Source organism: Bos javanicus, chromosome X, assembly GCF_032452875.1.
Source record: "Bos javanicus breed banteng chromosome X, ARS-OSU_banteng_1.0, whole genome shotgun sequence".
Classification (NCBI taxonomy): domain Eukaryota; kingdom Metazoa; phylum Chordata; class Mammalia; order Artiodactyla; family Bovidae; genus Bos; species Bos javanicus.
The window spans coordinates 26,598,311-26,623,675 of record NC_083897.1 but is presented as its reverse complement, the minus strand read 5'-3'; the positions used below and the strand labels follow the sequence as shown (position 1 = coordinate 26,623,675).

Sequence of the window (25,365 nt, the reverse complement as noted above, 5' to 3'; positions counted from 1 at the left end):
TAACTAAACAACTAGATAGCTAGATATAGATCTAGTTCATACTTTAAACTGTAATCAACTTTATGAATAGATACCCCTTATGTCAATGTTTCCATGTAGAACATTTAAAACCAGTAAATATTAATTTCTTAAATTAATGCATAAATGTAATGCCATTATAATTGGAATCCAAAAGTATTTCTGGGGTTCATATATAAGTTTAATGCAATTATAATTAGGATCCCACTATCTATTTCTTGAGCAGAAAGTTCTTAAATCAGGCTAATTTCATATTGAAAACTAGAACTATTTTTTTTAATCAACAACCAGCCACTTCCAAGGTTATTATGATTTTCTCATTGCCCCACACTTACAAGGAACCTAAGTATACTCCATGTGTAAATTAAGTCCTTCAAGTCTTGGGCAGGCTGTTATATAATAAATATTTCAGATAATTAATGCATGAAAAATATTCAATATCATCAGTTATCAAATAGAAAGGCATAAAAATTGAAACAACAATTCCATTACCCATTTTTTCTCTCATGCTTTTTCTGTCTACTTGTTTTACACCAAACTGTGTCTGGCTGCTAACAAAAACAGGCACTTGTAACACACAAAATGCCAGATTATAGGAATATAATGTTGCTGAAGAGAATTTATGGGCAGCTCCATCAATATTCCTGATTCCCAAATCTTCTCAATATTAGCCTGGTGCTGCACTGCATTGGAAAAGAGAGACACATTGAGAAATAGAAAGCTGGATTATTTTACCTTCTGAGATGGAACTAAAGGACTTGCACATTTCCAGTGGATTAGCTACGGATGAAGAGGGAAAGCCATATACACAATACACACATGTACACATGCCCTTGCACCAGAGTCCTCTGAGACCTAGAGGAATATCAAATTTGGCAAGGCAAACATTTCTAACTAATTTCTTTGGACTTTTAATTTGATGGGATTTCATTTTTGTTCTTTAATTTCTCCTTGAGAAAGAAAGAATTGAAGGGGATTTAGAGTGTTCAAATTTGGGACATCGTTCATGTTGTAATTATTTGGGCTAATTGCATAATCTCTGGTGAGCTATGTTAAACAATGCAGATGGGCCTAATTTGAATGGAAAATAGAATAAAGAGAAACTATTTTGCTTGGGGAATAATGCACAATAGAAGTAATTTTATTAATGTCTCATTTTGACCTAACTTATAGTCTTCTGAGGGCAAAAATTTGAACTGTCTTCATAGCTGGTCCCAAGGGGATATATAAAGTAGAAGTGGTTGATACTAGTAATGTAGAGATGAGTATCTCAACAGAATTGGAACAGTACTTCTCTGAAATATTACTAGTTTACTTTCCCAAGGGGTATGGCCACACCATATGCTTCATTACTAAGCTCAATGGGTTAAGATTGTGCACATTAGAATTATCTGGGGAGTGTTTAAAATACTTAAGCTTTCCCCTAGACCAATTAAATCAGAATGTCTGGGGTTGGGGTCTAGTGTTATTAAAAAGCTCCCAAGTATATCCAGTGTGCATTTGTCTTGGGTTGAGTTCCCCAGGAAACACTCTGTGACACAGATTTGAATAGAGAACGTTTCTTGGTAAAAGCTCTCAGTAGTAACCCCTGTGAAGAAAGCGGATTGGGCAACGTTGAACTTCAGCAGTCACAGCAGAGATCTCTGCCACAGGGAGGTCTGGAGCTGGGACAGCCCTGCGTAGATACCCCACATTGAGGAAAGGTAGCTGGACATCTTTGTACCCTTACATCCATACAGCTCTATATGTGGGCTACCTTTGGGGAATGAGTGTGACTTTGGGAATGGAAGCTCTTTTACACTTAATTGAATTTCCAGGAGGCACTCAGCTCTAAGCTGTCAGCTGTCAACACTGCACACACAGATTCCCGAGCCCATACCACTTCCCAGGAGGACAAAGTATTGGAGTTATCCTTTCAGGTTCCTCTCTTAAATCCTACAACAGGCCTCCCCACCAGAGGAAGATGTATATGTCTGATTAGTGAAAACACGTAGGTCCAAATGCCCAGGTGGTTGTTACTCAGTGATGGTCACTGGGGAAAAGTCAGGCATCATGGGCACGTCTTCCCTTTGTTCTCTTTCACCCTACCCAGGTATGCCCTGGAAAGTATGTTCTATGCTTCCTGTCTACCATGTGATGATGAAAGTCCACTACAGGAGCTGGTTCATACCCTTACCCTTTATGCATGCATATGACTGTCCCTGAAGCTCACATCAGGAAAAAGATAAGAGACTTGGATACACTGATACACTGCTAGCTGCATTCGGGTTCCCATATTGTGACTCCATCCATATTTGCATTCTCTCAATGTTTCTCAGTTGCTTACAATCTGTAGAGATGAGGAAAAGAAGCTGCTGCTGCTGTTACTACTAAGCCACTTCAGTTGTGTCCGACTCTGTGTGACCCCATAGACGGCAGCCCACCAGGCTCTCCTGCCCCTGTGATTCTCCAGGCAAGAACACTGGAGTGGGTTGCCATTTCCTTCTCCAATGCGTGAAAGTGAAAAAGTGAAAGTGAAGTCACTCAGTTGTATCCGACTCTTGGCGACCCCAGGGACTGCAGCCTCAGGCTCCTCCGTCCATGGGATTTTCCAGGCAAGAGTACTGGAACCTTTTCCGAGGAAAAGAAGCTAGTGTTCCTCAAATCATTTCCTCAAACAAGTTGAGGAAGTAAATCATCCAGAAACAGAAAGAGATAATTACAAATTTAATGAATGAATAATTAAGATAGTTTGGGGTGGAAGGCAATAAATTAAGAAAAAACTCTGAAAAGTATGATGAAGAAAAAAAACATAAAATATCTGGAAAGTCGTTTGGATGGCATATAGTCACAGACATGAAAATAGGGAGAGAAAAAGAGGGAGGGGAGGAAAAGGGCTACTAGTGGGAGGGAATGGGAGAAAATGTTGTGTTCAATTGTATACTTATGAATTATAAAATCTAACTGAAATCAATAATTTTCTCTGAAAATATAAAGGACTGAAATTCTCAAAAGGTAGAAAATAGTAATACATCATTATCTAGTGAAGGCAATTCAAAGAAAGTAATCACAAAGCTGAAACCAAAAAACTTTAGAATAGACACTTTTCTGAGTGATTCACCTTTGCTTTGCTCTATAAAATGCTTCAAATGATAGAAAATATATACAATTTATCTGTTTTAAAATTATAAGCTTGGCATCAAATTCTTTTAAAAAGAAGCACAAAAAATTAGACAACTCTTAAAGTAGGATCCTAAATAGGAAACATACATCAGTTCCTAGTAAGGTTAAAAACATATGACTCATAAAGCCAGTAAAATGCTGAAACCATAGAGGTGATTACATAAAATCTGGACCTATATAACAGTATCATGTTTTAATTTTAATACTTAGTATTCTATAAATTATAGCCATTTCAAAAAGAGCATAGCATTATAGGAAGAGATGATTTATTGAAAAATCATATCACAATTTAGTGAAGCAAAGATAATCAATTAAGAACTATAGTAATATATAAATTAATAGAAAGAGTGAAAGTGCACTAAAGTGGTAATGTCATATACATGCATACACATCCTTGACATGGATATATCTATAGCTGTATTTCTATATCTCTTTTGGACATACATATGGCTCAGATGGTAAAGAATCTGCCTGAAATGCAGAGGACCTGGATTCAACCCCTAGGTAGGGAAAGATCCCTTGGAGGAGGGCATGGCAACCCACTCCAGTATTCTTGCCTGGAGAATCTTGATGGACAGAGGAGCCTGGCAGACTGCAGTCCATGGATCGCAAAGAATTGGACACAACCGAGCAGCTAAGCACATCACGTGTGTATATGTGTGTGTATACATATTTATGTGTGTATGTATATGTGTGTGTGTGTATGTATATATAAAACATCCACTTCTAGTCCTTTGGAGACAACTTAGTCTCACGGCCATGCCTGACTGAATGAGCAGCTAGGGATTTTGATGGATAGCTAGCAGCTTTTGCTCCATATGTGCTTTTATATATTTATGATTGGTAATTCTAAATGGGCAGTAATCTTTTAGAGCATGCAATATAAGAAAATCTTAAAATAATTACAAAACATTTGAAAATTATAAAAACATTAGAATGAAGTTAATAAAAGCATATGTGTATTTCTTTATTTTAAAGAATCATATTAAGTGGATATAAACAATACACTAAAAATGAATAAAGTAATTGTATTAAGTATCCCCAATGTAATTCATTACTTTAACAACAATTCAATAAAAGAAATCCCTTGTAATTCTTTCAATTTGATGAAATGATTCAAAAATCCATTTGGACAAACAACATATTTATAGAAAAGTAACAAAGTGGCACTCAGCCTAGAAAATATTAAGGAATACAGTATAATTTACAGTATTCAAAATATTTTGATGTTATAAGAATTGGAAGGGTCACGAAGCAGAACAGACAGACAAGCAACACATATTTGGTACCTAATATCTACCTGTATTTGTATATTTCTTATCTGGCTATGTATGTATATGGTGTAGGCTCTTTTGTGTGCTGTGCTAAGTTGTTTCAGTCATGTCTGACTCTGCTACCCTATGGACCATACCCCACCAGGGTTGTCTGTCAATGGGATTTTCCAGGCAAGAATACTGGAGTGGGTTGCCACTCCAGGGGATCTTCCTGACCCAGGGATCAAACCTGCATCTCTAAAGTCTCCTGTGCTGGCAGACAGGCCCTTTACCACTAGTGCCACCTAGGAAGCCATTAGGCTCTTATCATGTGCTAATTAAGTTATTTATTTATCAGTTTATATGTGATATTACAGTTGGTTAGGCTGTGGTAACAAATTGAACCAGGCATATGATAGCTTGAAAGAATAGTTTGTATCTTGTTTATGTAATAGTCTTGAGTAGAGATTCCAAATTAGTGGTTACTGTAGTCTGTGTAAATCATTTAGGGGCCCAGCTTGTCAGAGTTTCTGTCTTTTTCCAAGTATGTCATAAGTGGCTTCCAAGGTTCCCATGGTTACCACCAACACAATCAGCCAGAGGCAGAAAGAGTATGGAGGAGGTTTATATAGGCCAGATCTTGAAGTTTAATGTATCACTTAGTTCTGTGGCTATACCTAACTGGATGGTAGCTGGGAAAAAAGATAATCTAACTGTGGGCTTGAAGAAGGGGAAGATGGATTTTGTTGGGCAACTAGCAGCTTCTGCTACACATTATCACTTTTAATCCACATATATTATGATCCAGTACTATTAGTATTCACATATTATATACAAGGAGCTATGACACAAAGAATATAGGGGACAAGTCCACGGTCACATAGATACTGCTTGACCTAGTAATCCAATCCAGTTTATTAACTCCAGAGTCCGTGTACATCACTAGTACTATAAGCACTAGTGTGACTACCGCCACCCCTACTATTACTATACACATACACAGGTGTGCATGGATTAAATTTATGAGAAATATATTAAAAACCCTGGAGAATTAGTCGCTATTAATCAAATGCACTATTTGAAAACATAAATACAGATCATTTTTTAAATATTTTATAACAAGTTTGGCAGATTAATTAGTATAGAAAGTAAAATCATTTAAACTTAAAGAACATATTAGTAATTCATCAGCACTCTAATTTTTCAATGTAATATGAACTATAACTTTATACAGTTAGTGGCAAAGGAAAAGACTGGTATATTTGACTACATCAGGATTAAATATTTCATGTGCCAAAAATCAGTAAAATTAAAGGTAAATGGCAAACTAGTAAAATATGTGCAACGTAATTGACAAGTACTGCTGCTGCTGCTGCTAAGTCACTTCAGTCGTGTCCGACTCTGTGCGACCCCATAGACGGCAGCCCACCAGGCTCCCCCATCCCTGGGATTCTCCAGGCAAGAACACTGGAATGGGTTGCCATTTCCTTCTCCAATGCATGAAAGTGAAAAGTGAAAGTGAAGTCGCTCAGTCATGTCTGACTCTTAGCGACCCCATGGACTGCAGCCCACTAGGCTCCTCTGCCCATGGAATTTTCCAGGCAAGAGTACTGGAGTGGGTTGCCATTGCCTTCTCCGTGACAAGTACTAAGTATCTTTAATATTTAAGAAGCCTTATGAGTAAGAGCACTGGTGTAACTTCTAAGAAAAACTAAATAACTTACAAAACTTATTTTGCTTTAGAAACAGAATACTGACAGAACATAAATAACTGTTACATATATGAAAAATATTCAATCCTGTCAGAAAACAAAGTAATGCAAATGAAAGCAATAAGATACTTTCATCCAGTTGGGTAAAATTTCCAAAATATTTATTTAACTAAAATACAATGAAAAACTATGTGTCAGGTATATTTTGAAATTTTTGGAATGTATTATAGAACAAAGCATGTAGAAGCCATGCCTCCATGGAAATTATTTTCAGTGGGAAGAGCTTAGACTAAACAAGGAAGTAAGTATTAGATGTGGATAAATGCTATGCAAAGAGTTAAAATATAACTAAAGGATAGTTAAAGGATAGATAAAGTATAGTTAAAGGATAATCAATATAACTGGATGACTTCTTAATAACAGGTGGTTGTGGAAGATTCCTGAAGAGAAGGTATTTAATTGTGGCTCTGAATAACAAGTCAATCATGTAAAGATTGAAGAGGACTACAGTAAGAGGGAAAGTTAGCTGAAATGTTGATAAGGTAAGGTAATAATAGGGTAAGAAGTAGATTTTATTTAAAGTACATTTGAGATTCCATTTTAGAGTTTTAAACAGGGGCATAATATCATATGTGTTGAGTTTACCAAAAAACTATTCCGGCTGCTTTTTGGAGATTTGTTTGCAGGAAGGATCAAGGTTAGAAGCAAAGAGATCTGTTAGAAAGCTTTGCAACAGTCCAGATGAGAAAAGATGATGATTGAGACTACAGTGGCTGCAGGGAAGATGGAGATCCATTCACAAATTTGCGATAGGTTTTGGAGGTAACATCCATAGCATGTGGTAAGAATTGACTATGGAAATCTAAGGAAACGAGGAAAACTAAGCATAACTCCTCAATTTTGCAATATGTGGTGTGGGGAGATGTCATTTACTGAAATGGAGAAGACTGGGAAAGGAAAAGTTGATTGATGGGGGAAATAAACAGTTCTTATTTACTTTGTTAAATTTCATATACCTTTTTATGAGCCTTCTGGAGATGTCAAATAGGCATTTGAATATATATGTTTGAAGTTCTAGAGAAAATGTAGGGCCTGTCAGAGATTCAGACTTATGAGTAAATATATAAATGTGTGTGTGTCTATATATATTTATATTTTATATATCTTACATTTACATTTATTATATATTTTACATGCAGAGATATGACACTACATTATTTTACCAAGATTAATGTTTGTCAGTAGAAAAGAGAGGATCTACAAATACTATTGAATGTGAGGAGACATGACATACTGCTTTATGATGGGAGTTCAAAATTTACAATTTTTCTGTAGTGCTATTTGACAAATCTGAATCAAAAAGTCTTATGGTCCATATTGTTTGAAATATTAATCCAAATTCTAGAAATTTTTCCAATACAATATTGTAAAGTAATAAGCCTCTAATTCAAATAAATAAATTTAAAAAAGAAATATTTCCAAAATAAATATATACTCTAACACTCAAATATTTATAGATAAAGATGTCTTTGTGGTGTTATTTATAAAAGAAAATGTGGGAATAATATTAAAATCCCAGAAATGGGGGAATAGTTATATAAACTACAAAATATTTGGCAGCAATTAAGTTTTAACTGTTCCAAAAATATTTAAGATTATGAGAAAAATAAAGCCTGTCATAAGGAACTATTCATATAGTAGGGATATAGGCACATAAACAAATAATTAAAAGTTAATAATTAAGCTCAGAGTAGATGCATTTATGTACAAAGTATATAAACCGAAGAGTAAATGCTTAAATATATTTAGGGTTAGAGTGGTTTTAGGGGCAGTCTCTCAAAGGAGAAAGCATCTGAATTGAACCTTTGAAGGAAGACTAGGAAAGGTTGAAACAGAAGAAACATCACGTGCCAAGGTTTAGAACATCTTGGTATATTGACGAAAGTTTAGAAAACTCATATCACTGAAGCACTAAGTATAAAAACAGATGAAGATGAGGAAAGGGAGATAGCTAGTGCACAATTCATTGTGTCATACAAAGAACTAGAATTTATAACTAGGTCAGTGGTGGGGGGAGCTGGTGAAACGTTTTTAGTAGGGGCATGGTCAGAGTTAAATATAATCCTCACATCTTCATGCATTGCAAGGAAATAAGTATTTCTTGGGGGAAAGACAAAATCAGATACCCAGCATAACAAATTCTTTACTCTTGAATGTTCTTCCACAGCACACTGCTTCTTGTCTACCAGCTGTCTCATTACACCCATTTTTTTCTCCCCTTTAGGATTTCTAAAACAATGTCTCTCATCAGGAGTAGAACAGATGCTATATACAGGTTTCCCCCACTATCCAAAACCAGAGTGATCCTATGAAACTTCCTTATCCTAAGTGGCATAAAACCAAGAAGCAATTACCTTAGAACATATCTTTCTAAGGGATTCACAAAAAATAAGTGGAGACAAAGCACAGACACTCGGAGGCACAGTTCAAAGCTATGGATGCTACGGTGCTGAGTGTAGTTCCCGGGGAAGGAGCTTTGCCATGACCCTCTCACTGCTTGGGGTCTGCACTGCCATTATAATGACTTGCTAAAGACTATTTTCACTTTTTGCCTTTTTTTTTTTTCCTGAAAGCAAAAAATCCTCTTCAGATTTCCTTTGGTAAGTGAAAACAGGTAGTAGTGTAGATCTTTTGTAAAAGCAAAAGGGGCATAAAGCAAACTTTTGAACAGCAGGGTATACCTGTGTTGCATCCAAGCAAGGCTCTTGTGAAGCCTATCCATTGGTGGATGGGTTCTTCTAGAGATGTCGTGTGTTGACGCACTCTCTAGTTGTGGAGGATAGAATGGAGATGTGCAAGACTGAAGCTAGAGAGACAAGTTATCTCACTATTGCAATGCACCAAGTTCATGTGCCTGAAACCAAGGCAGTAGCAGTAACCCCGAGAGGAGGAAATAGAATTAAGAAATACAAACATACAAGTTGAAATGGGTCGGCCGGCTCATTGACTAAGAATCAAGTTGGGCAATGGAAAATTTAGTTCTAGACATGTTCTACTGAATGATGTTTAGAGCAATTGTTGCCAAACTTGGCTGCACATTGGAATCAGTGGGGGAGCTTTGCAACAATACATATTCTAGAACATCACTCCTGGATTTTCTGATTCAGTACACTGTTGGTGCAAGACAGGTGTAGTCATTTTAAATAAACTCCAATGGGAATCAGAATGTAGAACCAGAACTGGAACTTTTGTTGTAGAATATTTCTCAGGGTAGAGTTAGTGACATATTAACTAGCACATAAATGGGTACAGAAAAAATAGCTTGGTTATGGTCCCATGGCTCCTGTTTTTGCAAATGTATTTGGTAGAGAGCTGAATATTCTCTTCCATTGCTATTCTGAGCAGATGTTCATTCCTCATTCATGAGAAATTAGGGTTTGAATATCCTGCACATGTTGCCAAATCTTACCAATGGCAGATTCTCAACCTCTTTCTCTACACATCTATTAATCCAGTTCATAATGATTTCTTTTCTGTTTAACATGTGCTTTTTCTGGCCTAGAAAGATGTCCTCTATGCTCAGCAGATGTCCAAGACAATGGTTTCCGCAGGAGAACTGTATCCTGAAGATTAGACCATTTGCCTTGAGAATTGGCCAGAAAATTGTTCTAACTCACTAAAAACCCTGTGAGGATCCTGCATGGATAATGCACACAGTGTGACCCAGTTCACTAACCACATAGAAATCTGTGGAAAAAACAAACATCCATTGATGGTATTCCCCAAATAATGCCTCATTATATGAAAGATATAATGTCTTTAAGTAAGTTGAACCAGTATATCTGCTCTTTCTATACTTCTTATTATATCTCTACCTTCTTTTGTCTACTGTTCACCGATTTTGTCACTAAATGTTTTCTTACTTGGTCCCAACACTGAGGATTAAGTAACTTCTTTCTGGATACTAATTAATGATGGATACAGAGATGATGATTCTGCATCTTTGTAAAAAGAAAAAAGCCTCTGTATTAAAACTTCTTACCAATATCTTAAGCTATATTGAATGATGATCCAAAACTCACATGTTAAAATAACACTGCCAGCACAAGATATCCAGACTCCACTGGCGTCCTCTTTGTTGTTTCTGTTTTTAAGTTGCATAGTAACTACACCCTGGAAACATGTGCTCTGCTACCTTCCTTCATGATTCATAAATTGGTGGCAGTGTATTCGCCTGGAGAACTCTGGTTTCTAACAGTTTTGCTGAAACATGGATTCATGACTGAATTTTGAAGGTCAGCAAGATTTATAAATGTCTTGGATAGAAACCACAGAGATGGAAAACATATTAGTGATTGCATGAAGTTAGAGATGGTGGACAGGAGGGGAGGCAGGGAGAGCAGTGATTGTGACTATAAAAGGTTTATCCAAAGCAGATCTTTATGGTAATGGGGAAGGTGGTCATTTCACCAACTTACATGTGTAATCAAAGGACATAGAATGGTAGCCCTACATTGTATCAGTATCAGCTTTCTGGTTTTGACAGTGTTGATATATAAGCGGTAGCTATTGAGGGTAGTTGGGGGAAGGATACAAGAGACCTGTCTATACTATCTTTGCTTCTTTCTCTGGACCTTTATTTCAAAAAAAGTCTAGAAAATAAGTTCATCTGTACCTTTTTTCTAGATTCCTCACATATGTGTAAATGTACAATATTTGTTTTTCTGTCTTACTTCAGTCTGTATGACAGCCTCTGAGTCCATCCACATCTCTGCAAATGGCACAATTCAGTTCCTTTTCATGGCTGAGTACTAATGGGAAGGACGTCCAAGGGAGAGGGGATGTATGTATGTGTGTGGATGATTCACATTGCTGTACAGCAGAAACTAACACAACATTGTAAAGTAGTAAAATACTCCAATAAAAATAATGCTAATAAAAATAAGTTTCCATGGTACAAAAACATTAAAAAAAGCTTAAAAAATAAACTCCTTGTCAGAGTCTCCATTTTTCTTTTTTGAAGGAAAGTAGTGAGGCACACGACTGAGCAACTTCACTTTCAATTTTCACTTTCATGCATTGAAGAAGGAAACGGCAACCCACTCCAGTGTTCTTGCCTGGAGAATCCCAGGGACGGGGGAGCCTGATGCGCTGCTGTGTATGGGGTCGCACAGGGTCGGACACGACTGAAGCGACTTAGCAGCAGGAGCAGCAGCAGCAGCAGTGAGGCACTTGGGATCTCTGTGAATGGCTGTTTGTTAAGTGGTTATTACAAAGATGGGAAAAATTAAGAACCCCATCGTTAGACCAATGAGCTGCTGAGGCCCCTGCATGGATGTTTCATACTTCGTTTACTGGCCCATTGGCAGTGTTCAAATCTTTGAGAAACCAGCCTTTGTGTTTAGGAGGGTAGAAAGTGAAAGTGAAGTCGCTCAGTCGTGTCCTACTCTTTGTGACCCCGTGGACTGTAGCCTACCAGGCTTCTCCATCTATGGGATTCTGCAGGCAAGAATAATGGAGTGGGTTACCATTTCCTTCCCCAGGGATCTTCCCCACCCAGGGATCGAACCCAGGCCTCCTGCATTGGAGGCAGACACTTTAACCTCTGAGCCACCAGGGAAGCCCTTAGGAGGGTAGGAGAGGAGCCAAAAGAGGCCAACCTGGCAAGTATCTGATGTAAGTTATACCCTAATTTTCTAGACATTTCTTCTCTTCTTCGTCCTCTGATCCTGTAACTGTTAGACAGTAACCCTTGGATACAAGTGACAGAAAACGTAACACAAACAGGCTTTGTAAAAGGAGATTTTGTTAGTGTATGTTAAAAAAAAAAATCTTGAATGACACCAAGCTAGGAGCTGAAACAGTGTTATCCTGGCTGGATTCATCTCCACTTGTTAACTCTTCTCTCACCTGTGTTGCTTCATTATCAGGCTCCACATGGCAACCTGCGGAATCTTCAGACTTTTGACTTCACAAATTCATGTACACTGGAAAAGAGAGTATATATTTTCCTGGTAAAGTGTGTAAAAGTTCAAGGCTTCAGTCTAATTGGACTCGCTGAGGTCACATGTGTACTCGTTGAGTAAACAATGTGGCAAAAGGGATTCTGTGACTCAATTGCCCAGACCTGGGTCTTCTGCTCCATCATCGGACTCCTTTCATTTCCATTGAACAAAAGGAACAGAATATATAATATTGACTCCAAACAGTGTTGGGGGTGCCATTACTAGAAGAAAAAGAGATGCTGGCAAGCCCAAACAGTAAACACCAGCTACATCCTGTACCCTGTGCTTTAGCCTTGCTTACATCAGCTGCTTGCAATTTTCTAATGTGTTTCTTTCCACTTTTGAGCCATTTCTTCTACCATCCTCCTCATGTTTTTCTGTCAAAATAGTATCTGTCCTTCCAGGAAATATCTAATTTAAATGTTCCTTTCTTTGTGAATCCTTGGTCAAATGAATTTCTCCTGCCCTATGTTCCTAAACTGTTTTTGAACGTCTGCTCTAGCATCCATTATAGTCTGTTTGGTATTGTAATGACCTGAACTTATGTCTTCATTTCCCTAGGTAACCAGCGTTGTGAGATTAGGTACTGAATCAGTTATAGCTTTGCACTGCCAGCAGAGTATCAAGGATTATGCCATATGTACAATATATTCTTGTTGAATTATTAACTTAAAATTAATTTGAATAATTAACCTTTTTCCCATTTCAGCTTGCTACATCAATAGCCTGTATTTACGCCTGCAAAACTGCTCTAAGGCATGAAGTTTTCCCACTTTTTCTTTGATTTAAATACATCTATACTTATTTTTATATAAAATCATCCTTCAGTTGCTAAATTCTCTACACTAAGATTGGCTTTGAGTGAGTTTCTTATTGTCTAGAGGCTGGAAGACTTTGACCCTTTCTTCCCATCACTTATATACTTCATAGATTTTACATCAGAAAGAAAATTCATTATTCATGGTATGGCTTTAGCTATATAATCAGACAGAATAAATAACAATCATAATGGTAATTTTCAAGCATATATGAGAGAGACCTTATTAATAATAAACTAATCAAAAGAGTTTTTTAGTTTTCAGTGAAAACAAAAGTATATTATTTAAAGTTGTCCAAAAGTCTTGGGTTTTTTGGTAGCCATTTCTCCCCCTAAGTATCCTTTGGGATGTTACTGAGTTACACAACTATTTTATAGAGCTCTTGATATACAGAGTTTCCTAGAGATCAAACATCTTTTAAGTTAATGAAATTGTACGTTTTATGATTATATATATTCAACTGAGGCAAATGGAAATATAAATATAGCTTCAAACTATATAAAAATAGCTTCAAACTATATCAATAAAGCTTCAAACTATATAAATATAGGTTCAAGTTATATAAAAAGTGTTTAGTTTAAATTAAGAATTTACACTAGGCTTCTATGTGGTAAAATACCTTAAATGTAGCTATTCCTTCACCTCTTGTTCTCTCTCCATCTCCCATATATTTACTACACATTTCCACTTGGCCATTTCACAAGTCCAATATTTTCAAATCCCACCATTACTTTACCCATAAGCTTGTCCCTCCTGGGTTCCCACATCTGTATGTGACAACACCATTGAGCCATTTACTCAGGATTAATATTTATAAGTCATCCTTGTATTTTCTTCATTTTTATATCCACACCCTGTTACATTTCATTAATAGTCCTAAATAAACTAACACTGCCTTATTCAAGACAATCTCTCTCACCTGGACTGTTATAAAAGATACCTAGTTTGTCTCTTTTTGTTAATCTTATCCTTAAAAACCCTCTTACTCTCTGGAAAATCTAGACTTTTTTGTGTCATTCCCAATGGTCCCACATTGGCTACAGGGAAAAAAAAAAGCCTTCAATGTCTTAGAATGCCATTTAAGACACTTGGTAGTCTGACCCCAGCCTCACACTACTATCAATAAGAAGGCATATGAAAAAAAAAATAATCGATGCTTTCAGGATTGCACTTAAAGTTTCCCCCTTCAACTAATTCTTTGTTTCTCTTTTCTTTTAGAGGCAAACTTCCTGAGTTGCTTGTATTTGTTCTCTTGATTATGATGATGTATTAACTTCTTAAAGCCCTCCAGCGTGCTCCTGTTTCTCCATCATTAATCTTCCCACACAATGTCTCTGTGGTAACTGATGACCTCCATGTTTGTCCAGTTCATAGCTGTAGTCTTCTTTTCACAGTATGCTCAATAGCTCACTTGTGTCAGACTCTTTGCAACCCCATGGACTGTAGCCTGCAAGGTTCCTCTGTCCACAGAATTTCACAGGCAAGAATACTGGAGTGGGTTGCTGTTTCCTTCTTCAAGGCATCTTCCCTATCCAGGGATCAAACCCATATTTCCTTCATTGCAGGGGGATTCTTTTACCACTGAGACACCAGGGAAGCCCTGATCCACCAACAGTTCTATTACATATGACAGAATTGACTATTCTCTCATGAGCGCTCTTTTGGATTCTGAGAAACCACATATGTCTGGATCTCCTGCTGCCTCTCTAGCTGCTTTTGAAAAATTCTCCTTTGCAGACTCATTATCTTTTAGCAGACCCTTAAATGTTGGCATTCCTGAGGGACCTTTCCTTGTCCCTCTTGTCAATTTGGCCTTGGGCAATCTCATAAAGTTCCTGAGTTCAGTTAGAAGCAGATGACTCAAAATATCCTCAATGGGCATGCATTTGAGCAAATTCTGGGAGATAGTGGAGGAAAGAGGAACCTGGTGTGCTGCATTCCATGGAGTTGTAGAGAGTTGGACACGACTTAGCCACTGAACAACAAGACTCACAATATTGTATATCCAGTGCAGATCTTTTCTCTGAACTCCACAACTGTATACAGTCATCCCTGTTTCCACAGGAAATTGGTTCCAGGATCCCCTGTGGATACCACAATTCATGAATGCTCAAGTCCCTTACATGAAAGGGTGTAGTACCATTGCCTCTTGGTATCCACAGGTCCCATTTCCAAGGATTCAACCAATGGCAATTTGATCCACAATTAGTTGAATCCTTGAGTGTGTAACTTGTAAATACAGAGGGTTGACCGTATTCAGCTGTCTACTTGATAAATAAATACACACACACACACACACACACACACACACACACACAGTTGAATAGGCACTTAAAAATCAAAATATCCCAAACTGAACTTATCAGTATCTCTACCAAACAGCTTTTCTATGTTTCTTGTCTCAGTGATTGGCACTAATTATGTACTCAATAGACCTAGTTGAAAATCTGGGCAAGATCCATGACTTCTCCTTTCTGACCTTTTGAATACAGGTAATTCTGAGTCTTGACAATATCAGCTCCTAAATATTTACCTAATAAATCCTTCCCACTACCCTGGTAGCTCAAATAGTAAAGAATCTACCTGCCAATGCAGGAGACGTGAGTTCAACCCCTGGCTTGGATAGATCCCCTGCAGAAAGGAATGGCCACACACTCTAGTATTTTTGCCTGGATAATTTCATGGACAGAGGAGCCTGGTGGGCTACAGTCCATAGGGTCACAGAGTTGGACACGACTGAGTGAGTAACACTTTCACTACATACATACAATTGCTCCCTTATTTTTTCTTGCCAAGACCAGCACAATAGTCTAACATCTCCCTGCCTTCATCATTTATTTCTTATGTTAATTCTCTATCCTGTAACATACTGAGTGCTTTTCCTCTCTTGAATTTTGAGATATTGATTTCTTTTGGTTAGCCTACCATCTTTGATTTTTTCTTTTTAGCTCCTTTGCTGGCTCCCCTCAGTCTCCTCATCAATTAATGTGGCACTCCTCAGTGTTCTGTCTAAAGTCTCTCCTTTTCATATTCCACTCTCTCCTTAGGTGGTCCCTTCTCTCTCATGGATTCAAATAACAACTGGGTGTTTTAACTACTGGAGTCATATCTGTAGGCCAGTTTTCTCTCCTGAGTTATACTTGAAGATTATTTTGAACTTCTCTGTCTCCATGTCCCACAAAACTGAGAAAAACTTTTCCTCCTCTCATCTGTCTTGGCTACTGATGTCATTCTGACTACAATATTATTTTCCTTCTCTGACAGGTGATGATCTACTTATCCTCAAAATCTACATAGCACATCTTTCTAAAGTCCTCTTCACCTAATGCTTTCCTTGTTTGGCTATACTTAAATTTCTTTGCATATTAGCCAGGGCTTTTTTGGTGGCTACTGACAGAAACAGATTTCTAAACAGCTGAAGTAAGCAGGTAGATTTATTCCAAGGCTTATGTAACCACACAAATGACAGTAATTCCCATGACATCAAAGATACCTAGAGCAATAAACTCCAATATCAGTTGGATTCATTCATTCTTTCTCTCTATCTCATACAAACACAGAAGCACACGTATCTACTCTTTCTGTGCTGATTTTATTCACCCTACCTGATTTTTTCCCCACACTATAGAAAATATATCCACTAGCACTTCTCATGCTTCACAATTCTGCATCATACTCATGAGGGGACTCCATTTCTTTTCCTCCACCACATTTTAAAAATAAAAAGATCAAGACTTATGGACGTGGGAAGAGGGGAGGAGAGGGTGATATGTATGGAAAGAGTAACATGGAAACTTACACTACCATATGTAACATAGATAGCCAACAGGAATTTGCTGTATGCCTCAGGAAACTCAAACAGGGCTCTGTATCAACCTAGAGAGGTGGGATGGGGAGGGAGATGGGAGGGAGATTCAAAAGGGAGGAGATATATGTATACCTATGGCTGATTCATGTTGAGGTTTGACAGAAAACAACAAAATTCTTTAAAGCAATTATCCTTCAATAAAAAATAATTTAAAAAAAAGATCAAGCTGGAATTGTTTGACTAAGCTCCAATTATGTTCCTAACTCTGGATCAATTAACATGTAGTTGTGCAGTCAGGTATTAAAATTTCCCCTACTTTGGTCATCCATGAAAAACCAATCAACCATGACTGAGTAGAAAGTGATATGAAAACATAGAAGGTTTCACTAGAACCTAGAACCTCCTGCTTTAAATGGAAGCACATGGGATTTGGAGAATTTTCCATAAATTAAAGGTAAGAGTCCTTGCATACAAACTAGCTTTCTACTAATCTTCTTATGTATTTCTTAAAAGTTAGGTAACAGTGTGAGAGAAAGAGAGGAGGGAGAGAAATGTTGTGAGTGCATTAATGAAACACAGGCGTTATTTCTTTTCTTCATTTAAAATTATGTCTTTGGTTTTAAAGTGGTGATCTGTCTTCTAAAAGTTTCTACGAATTCTGTTTTCGCTCATGGAGAAAGCAGAGACATTACTTTGCCAACAAAAGTTCATCTAGTCAAAGCCATGGTTTTTCCAGGAGTCATGTATGGATGGTGAGAGTTAGACTATAAAGAAAGCTGGGAGCCAAAAATTGATGCTTTTGAACTGTGGTGTTGGAGAAGACTCTTGAGAGTCCCTTGGACTGCAAGGAGATCCAAGCAGTCCATCCTAAAGGAAATCAGTCTTGAATATTCATTGGAAGGACTGATGCTGGAGCTGAAACTCCAATACTTTGGCCACCTGATGCGAAGAACTGACTCACTCGTAAGACCCTGATGCTGGGAAAGATTGAAGGCAGGAGAAGAAGGTGACAACAGAGGATGAGATAGTTGGATGGCATCGCCGACTCAATGAACATGAGTTTGAGTAAGCTCTCCGAGAGTTGGTGATGGACAGGGAGGCCTGGTGTGCTGCAGTCCATGGGGTTGCAAAGTATCAGACACGACTGAGTGATTGAACTGAACCGAAACTCCCTTTTGTCCTGGAAAACATGAAATACTCAGGTCATTAATTGTGTACCTATCACTGTTCTCTGGGGAGATATAAAAGATCAGTTAGTTGCTTCATTTGCTATTATTTTCTCCCATTCTGAAGGCTGCCTTTTCACCTTTCTAATAGTTTCCTTTGATGTGCAGAAGCTTTTAAGTTTAATTAGGTCCCATTTGTTTATTTTTGCTTTTATTTCCAATATTCTGGGAGGTGGGTCATAGAGGATCCTGCTGTGATGTATGTCAGAGAGTGTTTTGCCTATGTTCTCCTCTAGGAGTTTTATAGTTTCTGGTCTTACATTTAGATCTGTAATCCATTTTGAGTTTATTTTTGTGTGTGGTGTTAGAAAGTGTTCTAGTTTCATTCTTTTACAAGTGGTTGACCAGATTTCCCAGCACCACTTGTTAAAGAGATTGTCTTTAATCTATTGTATGTTCTTGCCTCCTTTGTCAAAGATAAGATGTCCATATATGCATGGATTTATCTCTGGGCTTTCTATTTTGTTCCATTAATCTATATTTCTGTCTTTGTGCGAGTACCATACTGTCCTGATAACTGTGGATTTGTAGTAGAGCCTGAAGTCAGGTAGGTCGATTCCTCCAGTTCCATTCTTCTTTCTCAAGATCGCTTTGGCTATTCGAGGTTTTTTGTATTTACATACAAATTGTGAAATTATTTGTTCTAGCTCTGTGAAGAATATCATTGGTAGCTTGACAGGGATTGCATTGAATCTATAAATTGCTTTGGGTACTATACTCATTTTCACTATATTGATTCTTCCAATTCATGAACATGGTATATTTCTCCATCTATTAGTGTCCTCTTTGATTTCTTTCACCAGTGTTTTTTATAGTTTTCTATATATAGGTCTTTAGTTTCTTTAGGTAGATATATTTTTAAATATTTTTTTCTTTCCATTGCAATGGTGAATGGAATTGTTTCCTTAATTTCTCTTTCAGTTTTCTCATTATTAGTGTATAGGAATGCAAGGGATTTCTGTGTGTTGATCTTATATCCTGCAACTTTACTATAGTCTTTGATTAGTTCTAGTAATTTTCTGGTGAAGTCTTTAGGGTTTTCTATGTAGAGGATCATGTCATCTGCAAACAGTGAGAGTTTTACTTCTTCTTTTCCAATTTGGATTCCTTTTATTTCTTTTTCTGCTCTGATTGCTGTGGCCCAAACTTCCAAAACTATGTTGAATAGTAATGGTGAAAGTGGGCACCCTTGTCTTGTTCCTGACTTTAGAGGAAATGCTTTCAATTTTTCACCATTGAGGATAATGTTTGCTGTGGGTTTGTCATATATAGCTTTTATTATGTTGAGGTATGTTCCTTCTATTCCTGCTTTCTGGAGAGTTTTTATTATAAATGGATGTTGAACTGATCTCAAAAATATACAAGCAACTCCTCCAGCTCAACTCCAGAAAAATAAATGACCCAATCAAAAAATGGGCCAAAGAACTAAATAGACATTTCTCCAAAGAAGACATACAGATGGCTAACAAACACATGAAAAGATGCTCAACATCACTCATTATCAGAGAAATGCAAATCAAAACCACTATGAGGTACCATTTCACTCCAGTCAGAATGGCTGCGATCCAAAAGTCTACAAGCAATAAATGCTGGAGAGGGTGTGGAGAAAAGGGAACCGTCTTACACTGTTGGTGGGAATGCAAACTAGTACAGCCACTATGGAGAACAGTGTGGAGATTCCTTAAACATCTGGAAATAGAACTGCCTTATGATCCAGCAATCCCACTGCTGGGCATACACAGTGAATAAACCAGAATTAAAAGAGACACGTGTACCCCAATGTTCATCGCAGCACTGTTTATAATAGCCAGGACATGGAATCAACCTAGATGTCCATCAGCAGATGAATGAATAAGAAAGCTGTGGTACATATACACAATGGAGTATTACTCAGCGATTAAAAAGAATACATTTGAATCAGTTCTAATGAGGTGCATGAAACTGGAGCCTATTATACAGAGTGAAGTAAACCAGAAAGAAAAACACCAATACAGTATACTAACGCATATATATGGAATTTAGAAAGATGGTAACAATAACTCTGTGTACAAGACAGCAAAAGAGACACTGATGTATAGAACAGTCTTTTGGACTCTGTGGGAGAGGGAGAGGGTGGGAAGATTTGGGAGAATGGCATTGAAACATGTATAATATCATGTATGAAACGAGTTGCCAGTCCAGGTTCGATGCACGATACTGGATGCTTGGGGCTGGTACACTGGGACGACCCAGAGGGATGGTGTGGGGAGGGAGGAGGGAGGAGGGTTCAGGATGGGGAACACATGTATACCTGTGGCAGATCCATTTTGATATTTGGCAAAACTAATACAATATTGTAAAGTTTAAAAATAAGATAAAATTTTAAAAAATCAGTTAATCTAAATAAGTGCTTGGGTTTCACATGCTGATGAAGTCATGTAATCTTGTTTTTTACATATATGCTTGAAATCTGCTGGGAAAGAATTAGATACATTTGTATAGATTAGAGATGCAGTAAACATTTTATTTGGAGGAAATTGGACCAAACATGAGCCTCACCTACTGCTTTCAGTTTGGTGATAGAGCCTTTAGATTCCCAGGTGAGTCCTGTGGAACTCCAGAGAAATCTGAGGCAGCAGAAAGGGCAGTTAGAGCTCCTTTGGTGTTTGCCATTGTGTAGATTGCTCTCTAGGGCTGTATTTACATTCCTATCCTATACTGACCCATGGCGTCCAGATGATTGAGAAGAACTACATCCAATAGCAATATAAGCCACCTTTAGTGATTTTGCAAATGAAATGCCCTGTCAAAACATGATCCCCACCCACAGATCACCTGATTCCTTTTCTCCAGCATCTTTCATTGAGTGCCTATCTGCTATACTGATTTACTATTTTTATGCTGCCTTCACAGTTTGGTTCTCTGACAATCCAAGCAAATAGGGTGACTGAATAGAGGTTTATGTAAATGTCTGAATTAGTATTTCTCCTTGATTTTTTCTCCAGGGGTCCCTATATGTGTGCTTAGGCATGCCTTCAACTCTCAGGCAGACATTTGACAATTCTGTCTTAGCTTTCACTTCCTACCTGTGTAGGACCCTAAGATCAATCTGTGGTGAACGTTTTGAGTCTTTTCAGGTATCTGTTGGGTACTCACACAACCCTGCATGTGTGAATTGACTCCTAGATTTTCAGAAAAGATACTGCTTTTCAAAGTGCTCAATAAATAGTATTGTTTTACCAAGTATTTGTTTTACCTTTTGGTCAGTCTCTCCTTTGATCTAACTGGTATCACTACTACTTCTTATAGCTGCAGTATTAAACAGTTTTTGGTTGTTTTTGGCAAACACCATGGGGATGGGCTTTTCCACCTGAGGAAACTCTGACTCACACAAATGAAGAGAAGCATTGTGGATGAGGCTTTTCAAGGGAATTGCCAAACACGTCAAATAATAACAGTTCTTTAGTGGTTAGGTGAAATGGGGAGTTCCAAACACATTCTGCCTTGTGTGGCTTTTAGGTTGATGACTTTAAGAAGTGTTGTGGTTGTGAGGTTGTTGAGTATTTAAGTGTATGGAGCATGGCTGGGTGGAGATAGAACAACTAAAATGCAATAGAACTTACTGTTCTTACTGAAATTCAGCTGTCTTTCTCCAATAAACATTTCTTGAATCGTTTTAAGCCTTTTGTGAATTTCCATAATCCTGAAAGGGTTGATTTTGACAATTTTTGCTGGTATTTCTCTTGTTTTTCTGGGAGAATAGATTTTTGAAATTCCTTCCTCTGCCATTCCAGAAGTGACTACTATATTTTATATGCTGTTTCAGATCAGAATTTCTCCTGATGTTCTAAATGTGACACATCCTTCATAAATGTGGCTGCTTATTTGGTATCACTCAGCTGGAACTGATTACTAAGTACATCTTCATTTTATGGTTATCAATCATATGCATTTATTGAAGATGGGCATGGAAGTGTGCTGGTATGCTGGAGAAAATGCATTGCCTTTCCAGGCTCTCATTCTTTTTTTTAAATGTAAAATGTTGGAAGTGGAGTAGGTGATCTTAAAGGTATCTTTTAACTGTGATGTTCTCTAGATTGACTTTGCTTTTGAAGCTTAATCTGCCCTTCAGATAACTTAGGCTTGCCAAAATCAGACCTATAGGCCTGGTTATGACAAATTGCAGAAAGCTTTTTGAAAAGTCAATTACCAAGGAGTGGATGCCCTAATGAAGTCCTATAATTATAAATAGGACACTCTATTCTCCCTAAACAGGCATGAGTTTTAGTAATGTCACTGATGACAGCCACCCCATCCATTAAGAATGGAACAGCTTCAGACCATCACTTTTTGCCTTTAGAATCAATGACATGGTTCTTATGGCTGACAGCCTCATAGGGACACACAATTAAGTTCTCTGATGAGTGGCTCCAATGGATTTCAATGAAGCACATACATACCCAGGAGGAGACTTACTAACCCAGCAACTCTGGCTCTGAGAAAGTGGGTTAGATCCTGTCAGGTGAGAAAATAGTACTCTAGTACCCTGTAGTACTCAGTTGAAGGGCTTGGGTTGAGGAGAGCCTGGAAAATACATTCCACCCACCCCCCCCATCCTCAAGTAGTCTTATTTGCATTCTAGGGAAATGATGTCACACCTGCCAAAATAAGCTAACTGCCCTCTCCAAGAGGTAGTTTTCATGTAAGCAATCCTTCTTAAGCTAAAGTGATCCACAGGTTCACAGGGAAGCAGAAAGTTGTCATGTTCAGATCTGCTGGAGCTGGCAGCAAGAACAAAGTTTGTTTCTCTACCAGTTGGTTTACAGAATTCACTGGAAGTCAGTGATTTTATAAGTGTAAGATATAATGCCATCCCATACCCAGTGAAAATATCTTCTAGGAACAAAGATGAAGCATGGTACAAGACAGAGTCCTTGGTATATGGATCTTGTGGTATAGAAAGTAAGACAGACAATATGTAAATAAAGAAATACATATTACTACTGGGTACCGAGGAAACAATAGTTGGTCTGCATTCATACATTAATCACTTTTATGCTACTCCATGCATAACACACACACACACACACACACACACACACACACACGGAATCATGCTATACACACTGTGCTGGAACTTGGAGAAGAGATTTGGGCATGTGAAATGAATTTTAGAGTTATAAAAAGCCATTGAGCTCAAGAATGCATTGGACGAGAGGAAATCTGACTATAGGCATATTTGATGAGGAGTTTGTGAGGAAGTAGAGGAAAGAAAGGGGCAGGAGCTAGAGGGGTACAACTAGAAAACTATGCAAAAAAGATTAATGAAGAGTATCTGGATCTATATCTTACAAAATTTTAGTTATAATACAAACTTAAGGAGATAGTGAGGGACAAGGAGGCTTGGCATGCTGGAGTCCATGGGGTCACAAAGAGACAGACATGACTCAGTAGCTGAACAACAATAAGAGTTTTGTAATAGAGCAGGAAATAGCAACGGAATGGAGGATCAAGAAATAGGCCCAAACATCTGTGGGGTCATAGCATAAATTTTCGGAGAAGGCAATGGCACCCCACTCCAGTACTCTTCCCTGGAAAATCCCATGGACGGAGGAGCCTGATAGTCTGCAGTCCATGGGGTCGCTAAGAATCAGACATGGCTGAGTGACTTCACTTTCACTTTTCACTTTCATGCGTTGGAGAAGGAAATGGCAACCCACTCCAGTATTCTTGCCTGGAGAATCCCAAGAACCGGAGAACCTGGTGGGCTGCTGTCTATGGGGTCGCACAGAGTCAGACATGACTGAAGTGACTTAGCAGCAGCAGCAGCATAAATTTTACATGTCAAGTCTGTGGGAAAATATGGAGGTGTTTTTTTTTTTTTTTAAGTGAGTGCCTTGGGACAATTGTCTAGGAAAGTACTGCCTAAGAAGTTTAAAAAGGAGAAGAGAAAATCAAGACCAAAATAAGACTTTTGAAAACAAATTGTGTGGGTATGAGTTTTCTCAGAATGATAGAAAATCTAAAACATTAACGATCAACTGTGTTGTAAAAATTTCAAATTTATATTCACAAAAAGAAAATGACAAACTGGAAAACATTTACATTTAGGACAAATTACTATATTTTTCATGGATAAAGTGATTTAATGAATTAATAACAATAAAAATAACACAATAGGAAAATGCCCAGTGAATGTGAATAAGCAGGTCACAGAAAAGAGACATACAAATGACTAATAAACATATGTGATCAATCTCAATCATGATTGAGCTACTATGAACTAAAATAACTATGAAAAATCATCTATTCAGTATAAAATTGGAAAGTAGTTTAAATGGGTGAGGATAGGCAGAAATGGGGGTTCTTGAGCACTTGCCATGTAAAGTAAATCAGTTCAGCATTATCAATATGTTAAAATCATATATTGTTTGACCCTGCAGTTCTACTTCAGTGATTTATCCTATATATATATATATATATATATATATATATATATATATACACACACACACACACACACACAAACATATACACTCATATTCACACACACAAGCACATAAACATTTTCACAAATTAAAAAGGTATCTGGAGGTACTTATAAGGATGTTTAGTGTAGTATATTTAAGCAAAAATAAACTATAAGCAACTAATATCTATTAATAGGAGAGGAATCAAATAATGTTTCAGCCAAACAATGAAATATTGTCTATCCTTTTAAAAGAAGATAGTAATTCTATTTACACTGCTATGGAATGATGCCTAGTTCTATCAGAATGTGTATGGATTCTGTGTGTGTGTACATGTACACATGCATAAAGTCCATAATAGGGAAACAAGATAAAAGTTACCATTGTTTGAGTTTTCTCAGCATTTGTGGTGCTTCTCTTGAATTAAGAAAATCTGGGTTCTAAGGAAGTCTACTCTTACTTTTCCTGGACCTGTGAAAGAGGGTCTGTCTGACAAGAGCATATTTCTAGCTTTTGTGCTTTAAATTTAAGTATGTGAAGAGAAAAACATGGTTGGAAAGGCTAAAGGAGGAGGGAAGAGGGTTAAGTACAATTGATTAAGCCAGTACTGTAGTATTGAGGGGTGGATCTTGATGAGGTGGGAAGAATTTAAAGACTGATGAACTTTGTTCACTTTTCAGGGTTTTCTGAGGACATAGGCATGGAAATAGTTTTCAAATATGATGGAAATGGATAAGAGAAGGAAAGAAAGATGATTTGAAAAAGTATTTCTTGGACCTCTGTCCTTAGCACAATGTTAAAGAAATAAATTAAATGCTGCTGCTAAGTCGCTTCAGTTGTGTCCGACTCTTTGCGACCGCATAGAGGGCAGCCTACCAGGCTCCCCAGTCCCTGGGATTCTCCAGGCAAGAACA

At 37.6% G+C, this 25,365-nt stretch overlaps 1 non-coding gene across 1 annotated transcript; it reads right to left on the bottom strand.

The window, feature by feature from the left end:
• Positions 1 to 11,693: 11,693 nt before the first annotated feature.
• Positions 11,694 to 11,765, bottom strand: TRNAW-CCA (transfer RNA tryptophan (anticodon CCA)). Its single transcript has one exon. It is a non-coding gene; the product is annotated as a tRNA-Trp (tRNA).
• Positions 11,766 to 25,365: the final 13,600 nt, after the last annotated feature.